We start from the raw sequence: 7,435 nt of genomic DNA on the forward strand, positions 1-7,435 counted from the left end.
TTTCTAAAATGTTATATAAGGAAATAATATAATACGTATTCTTTTTTATAGGTCTTCATTCCCTCAGCATAATAACTTTGAGATTCATCCGTATAGATGCTTTAATCAATAGTTCATTCCTTTTTATTGCAGAGGGGGATTCCATTGTATGGATATACCACAATTTGTTTTTCTGTTCACCAATTGATAGCTATTTGGGTCATTTTCAATTCTGGCTACTAGAGATAGGGCTGCTATGATTATCCATGCACAACTCTTTGGATGGACATAAACTTTGATTTCTCCTAGATTAATAAATACCTAGGAGTGGAATGGCTGGATGATATGACAGGTTCTCTCTAGCTTTTTAAGGAACTGCCACTATTTTCCTAAGTGGTGGTAACATTTTATGTTCCCGCCATCTGGGCAGTTGTATTTTCTCCACATCCTTGCTGGTCACTTGTTATGGTCTAAAGATGTACTTATTTGACATTTCTAAAAAAAAATTTTTTTAACGTTTATTTATTACTGAGAGACAGAGAGAGACAGAGCATAAGCGGAGCAGAGGGAAGGGGAGACACAAAATCCGAAGCAGGCTCCAGGCTCTGAGCTATCAGCACAGAGCCCGCAAACCGCAAGATCATGACCTGAGCCAAAGTCGGACACTTAACTGACTGAGCCACCGAGGTGCCCCTGCTAATTTGACATTTCTATAGCTTCTCTGCTGAAGGATCCGTTTGAATCTTCTCGTCTACCTTTAATGAGGTGTTTGTTTTCTTATTTGTTACTTTAGAGAGTCGTTTTTATGTTCTGGATAGAACTTCTTTATCTGATACAATTTGGAAATATTTCTCCCAGTTTGTAACTGGTCTTTTCATTCTCTTAACAGTCTTTTGAATAGCAGAAGTTTTTAGGTTTGATGAAGCTCAATTCATCAATTTTTTAACTAATGAATTACACTGTGGATGTTGTATCTAAGAAATCTTTGCCTAACCCAAAGTCACAAAACTTTTCTCGTATTTTTTAAATAAGGTTAACAGTGTGGCATTCTACAATTATACTTTTTACCATTTTCAGTTGATTTTTGTGTATGGCGTAAGGTTTGGATCAAAGTTCATTTTTTACATATATATTTTAACTTGTTCCAGCACCATTGTTGAAAAGAAGGTCCTTTCTCCACTGAATTTCATCTGTGTCTTTATCAAAACTCAGTTGTCCATATATGTGTGATCTATTTTTGGATCCTCCATCCTTTTGATCTAGCTTGACATCAATACCATGTTATCATGATAATTGTAGCTTCATAAATCTTAAAATTAGGTAGTGTTAATCCTCCAACTTTCTTCTTACTTTCAGTTTTCTTAGCTAGTCTAGGTCCTTGGCATTTCTACATGATTTTTTTTCATTTTTTGAGCACAAGCAGGGAAGGGGCAGAGAGAGGAGGACAGAGCTGGCTCTGTGCTGACATTAGCTAGCTCGAAGTGGAGCTTGAACCCATGAACTGTGAGATCATGACCTGAGCCGAAGTCAGACACTCAACCAACTAAGCCATCCAGGTGCCCCTACATGAATTTTTAAATGAGGTGATCAGTTACTACAAATATTCCTGCTGGGAGTTTGGCTGATATTTTACTGAATCTACTGATCAGTTTGGGGGCAATTGATATTTTAACATTGCTAAAAATATGTACTCTTTCAACACATGCATGTCATATGTCTCTCCATTTACATAGATCTTTAACTTCCCTCAAATGTTTGCCCTTAAGGGGTGCCTGGGTGGGTCCATCAGTTAAGCATCCAACTCTTGATTTTCAGCTCAGGTCATGATCCATGGTGTTAGATAGAGCCCCATGTTGAACTCCTCTCCACCACCCCCCCACCCTCCCGCATATCAAGCCCTGAGTCAGGCTCCGCTGGGCATTCAGCCTGCTTAAGATTTTCTCTCTAGGGGTGCCTGGGTGGCTCAGTTGGTTGAGCATCCAACTTCAGCTCAGGTCATGATCTCACAGTTTGTGAGTTCAAGCCCTGTGTTGGGCTCTGTTCTGACAGCTCAGAGCCTGGAGCCTGCTTAGGATTCTGTGTCTCCCTCTCTCTCTGCTCCTCCACCACTCACACTCTGTCTCTCTCTCAAAAATAAATAAAACATAGGGGCACTTGGGTGGCTCAGTCGGTTAAGTGTCCGACTTCGGCTCAGGTCGTGATCTCACAGTCCATGAGTTCAAGCCCCGCGTCGGGCTCTGTGCTGACAGCTCAGATCCTGGAGCCTGCTTCAGATTCTGTGTTGCCCTCTCTCTCTGCCCTTCCCCTGCTCATGCTCTGTCTCTCTGTCTCAAAAATAAATTAAAAAAAAAACATTAAAAAAAACAAATTTATAAAAAATAAATAAAACATTAAAAAATATTTTTAAAAAAAGATTTTCTCTCTCCCTCTCCCTCTAGCCCTCCCCTGCTTGCTTGCTCTCTCAAAAAAAGAAAATATAATAATTAAAAAAAAATAATAGTGCTTGCCATTTTGCAGTGACTAGTCTTGCACAATTTTTGATAATTTAATTCTAATTATTCCATGTATATTTATTCTATCAAAGATAATAATTTTAAAAATGTCAAGGAAAAGGTACATAATTACACTATTAAAATTAGGGGCGCCTGGGTGGCCAGTCGGTTAAGCGTCCGACTTCAGCCAGGTCACGATCTCACGGTCCGTGAGTTCGAGCCCCGCGTCAGGCTCTGGGCTGATGGCTCAGAGCCTGGAGCCTGTTTCCGAGTCTGTGTCTCCCTCTCTCTCTGCCCCTCCCCCGTTCATGCTCTGTCTTTCTCTGTCCCAAAAATAAATAAACGTTAAAAAAAATTAATAAGTTAATAATGCCATAGACACACCAAAAACTGTACCTATATGTGATAAGAACAAAGTAGAAAAATAAAAAGTAAAAGTAAATTACATGAGCATAAAAATATCCTCAATACCTATGATAAATATAAGGAAACATGTATAAGGCCTAACCTGAAACAAGAAAACATTGCCTAGAGTAATAAAGGAAATCACATTAAATGGAGAAATATACCATGTCATGTTAACTGGAAGAAATGTCAAATCCCCCCAGATGAATTTATATTCAATATTATCCCAGTTAGATCCTAGCAGTTCTTTGCTGGAAATTCACAATCAGATTCTGTAATTTAAATAGAACTGCAGAGATTCTGGAATAATCAAGACAATCTCAACAAAGAATGTCCTTCTCAAGTTGAAGAACTTGCACTCTCACTAAGACTTGCTTGAACGGTAACAGTAAGGAAGACAGTGTAATATTGGTACAAGGGTAGACAAAGACACCATGGAAACACTTCCAACAGTCTGGAAACAGGCTCACACATGTGATCATCCAATTTACAACTAAGGCACCACTGCAGCTCACAAGGAGAGAGAATGGCCTTGTCAATAAATAGTTTGATCACAATTCTAGGAAAAAAAAAAAAAAAACATAGGAAAATACCTATATGACCATGAGATGGGCAAAGTTTCTCAAGGTACAGAAAACACTCACCACAGAAGAAAATATTCATAAACTGAATTTTTTTTAAATTAAGAACTTCTGTTCGTCAAAAGACACCATCAAGAAAATAAAAAGGCCGGGGGTGTCTAGGTGGCTCAGTTGGTTAAGCGTATGACTTAGTTCATATCATGATCTCATGGTTCGTGAGTTCAAGCCCTGTGTCAGGCTCTGTGCTAACAGCTCAGTCTGGACCCTACTTAAGAGTCTATGTCTCCATCTCTCTCTGCCCCACCCCACTCACACTCTGTCTCTCTCTCTCTCAAAAATAAATAAATATGGGAAAAAAATTTTAAAGAAAAGAAAAAGGCAAGTTGCAGTCTAGGAGGAGATACTTACAGCACATGTGTCTCACTGAGAACTCATGTCTAGAACATGAAGAGAAACCTCTACACCCCTTCAAAATATTTGCTCCTCCCCCAAATTATAAATGGTTAAGTCCCAAATAGACACTTTACAAAAAAGAATAACCATATGGGCATTGAGCATTTGAAAAGGTCCCCAACATTATTAATCATCAAAAACAAATGCGAATAAAATGATAATGAGTATATCCCTACCAGAATGACTAAACTTAATAGTAGGTTTGGCAAGGATATAGAGCAACTCATGAACAACTAGAGCACGTGCAAACTGGGACAACCACTTTGAAAAACGTTTGGCGGTATCACTAAATACCGAACATATATGAGTCCTATAATCCAAAAATTCCCCTCCTAGGTATAGACTCAACAAAAATGAGTGCTTGTGTACAAGAATATTTGTAGTAATTTTCTTCATAATAGTCCAAGAATGTAAACAAACCAAATATTTATGAACAGCAGAATAATCAGTTGTGACATATCCATTTAATAGGAAGCTACACAGCACTGAAAAGCAGCAAGGGAGATTTTATACATGTGTAAATTTTTTGTGCTGTACATTTAAGATTTATGCAGCTTTTATACCTTAATAAAAATAAATAAAAATAGGGGGAAATCCATGGAATTTTTGAGATTGTCTTTGATGTGGAATAAAAGAAAACCTACATAGTTTTCAAGTGTTTCCTTTAAGAAATCTTCACAATGTCCTGTCTTAAGGATATAAATAAAAACTAAGAACTCGTATATATCTGGGTTAGAATTCACTCAGCAATGTATCAGTATTTCCTGGAGTGTAATCTGTTTTCCATTTCCTATTCCAAACTGGGCAATTACCCATCCATTTAGACTAATTTTTTTTTTTTTTTTCCTGCTGAAATAGCACTACTTTTGGCAGCTACTTAACTATTCTGGAGTTTTGGTCAATAAATTATGGTGACGTCTGCGGTCCACAATTCTTAAACAGAAATGAAAGAAATGGGCATAATCATTAAGAAAAGAAGAGGGAGGGGAAAGAGTTGTAATTGTGACATTAGACACAGTATATAAGAAAAGTTCTGGAGTTTTCTAATTAAATGCCTAAGAAAATGTGGCCTATACTACAAACTATAAAATGACACTGATATCTGGAAGGATACTTTTGGGGTCCTTCACAATTCTATGAATGTGATCATAAACTAATAATATAAATTTATTCATCTTGACTATTATTGCCATATACCTGTAACATCTATAAGGAGGTTACTTAATTTTTCTCCTGACCTTCTAAATTAGTTCTAGAACCCCCTGTCTGACTTAATGATATTCTAACCCTCCTCTATGGAATTTCCCCTGACTTCCCTCATATATTATTCTTTCTGTTTTCATTTTTTCTTCTTTTATTTTGAAGGCATAAAGTTAGTTGAGTGAAAATTAGCAAGATCTAGTGAATAGGTACTTCATCAGGACAAAACTTTGCCCCCAGAGAGCTTGAGGCCCTCCCGAGATTCCATGTTTGACAGAAGTATTGAGAGCACAACTAAACAAACAAGGAGGTATTCAGAGAAGCTGAGACAGATCTTCAAAGAAGAGTCAGTGGTTGGTTTTTAATTCCTGTGTGGCATTATGGAGCTTAATGCAGAACATATCAAAACCTTGGAAAGGTAATGGTGGGGTCATGAACTTCATAAGGCAGAATAATTCCCTATGAGAACAAAATAGAAGTCAAAGAACTCTATATTTAGATATGAACTACTAAACGGGGGAATACCAGCAAAACAATAATGCCTGGGCGAAACCTTCTTCCTCCACAGGTAAGTTCTTTCAACCGCCTATCCTGGGCTGTCTGGCTGCCAAGCACTTTACCGTGAAATATAATAATAACTGTGGTTCAAGTGTTCTTCATAACACTTTTTTAAAAGCTCATATTGCTTTAAATATCCTAGTAGTGACTAATCCTCCAGTTTAAAATCTTTGAGTTTCGAGGCACCAAAGCTCAGTTGGTTGAGTCCAACTCTTGATTTCGGTTCAGGTCACGTTCTCACGGTTCGTGAAATCAAGCCCCACGTCTGGCTCTGCTCTGTCAGTGTGGAGCCTGCTTGAGAGTCTCCCTCCTCTCTCTCTCTCTCTTCCCCCCATCCCACTTGCACTCTCTCTCTATTTCGAAATAAATAAACTTAAAAAAAATAAAATCGTGTAGCCACATTACTTACAAAATAAGTCCAGATCCTTAGAAAGATATAGGAATCCATTTGTGATTTCACTGTTGCCTGGTTTCCCACCTTATCTGCCACCCGTCCACCACCCTACCTGAGGTACTCTATACCACATCTCCTACCGTTAGGAGTTCAAGTCCAGCCACGCTCTTCCTGCCCAAAGACACGTACACATGCTATTCCTTCTGCCTAGAATGTCCTTCTGTATTCATGCCTTGTCTCGTATTGTTCAAGGACAGCCTCAATAGCATCACAATTCTGTGATGCCTTCCTTGACTCTAACGGAATAAGCACCCCTACTCTGTGCACTCAAAGTACCTTTTGTAGTCTCAGCTATAAAATATATTAATAATATTCTAATTATCTGTTTGCCTATAACGTCCACCTCCTTAACCAAATATAAATTCCTTAAAAGCAGGACACTCTTTAGTTTATCTTGTATCTTCAACATCCAAACTAGTGGCTAGTACAAAGCTGGAATAAATAAAATATATTTTGTTGAGTGATTGTTGAAAAATTTGTAATATATAAAATATATTTGTAAGGTGGAAGAATTTCATGACTTTGCAGACCTCGTTATCAACAGGATTCTGAAGAAATTGTTTGCAAGGAATGAGAGAAAGGGTGGGTAATATAGAAAGACAGGATGTGCATAGAAATTTCCAGACTATAACGGTCTCTTTTATATAACTCAAAAGAAATGAAACATGTTCACACAAAAATTTGTACACAAATGTTCATAGCAGCGTTATTCATGACAATCAAAAGGTAGGACCAATTGAAATGACCATTAACTGGTAAATGGATGTATAAAATGTGGTATACTCATAAAGTGGAAAATGATTTGACAATAAAAGGAACAAAGTATTGATAATATACTATGACATGGATGAACCTTGAAAACGTTACATTAACTGAAACAAGCCGGTCACACACACACACACAAAACGCATATACTGCATGATTCCATTTATATGAAATGCCAGCATAGATAAACCTATGGAGATAAGGAAGTAGGGGACAAAAGAGGACTGACTGCTAATGGGCAGGGGGTATCTTTTGAGGATGATGGAAATGTCCTAAAATGTATGTGGTAATGGTTACACAACTCTGAGAATATACCAAAACCACTTTTTAAATTATATACTTTAAATGTGTGAATTGTAGGATATGTTAATTATATATCAGTAAGGCTGCTATTAAAACAAAAGAGGTTCTTTGGTGAAATTCTATCTCTTTTAAATAAATATTCAGCCAATTTGAAGGGACAGAGCCCATCTGGCCCTTGAATGCTGTGTTGGTCCCCACTGAGATGGCAATGGTATGGTTTTGTGCCTTGGTGCTGACATCCACCA

Source organism: Puma concolor, chromosome B2, assembly GCF_028749965.1.
Source record: "Puma concolor isolate L17-30 chromosome B2, mPumCon1.1.hap2, whole genome shotgun sequence".
NCBI classification, from domain to species: domain Eukaryota; kingdom Metazoa; phylum Chordata; class Mammalia; order Carnivora; family Felidae; genus Puma; species Puma concolor.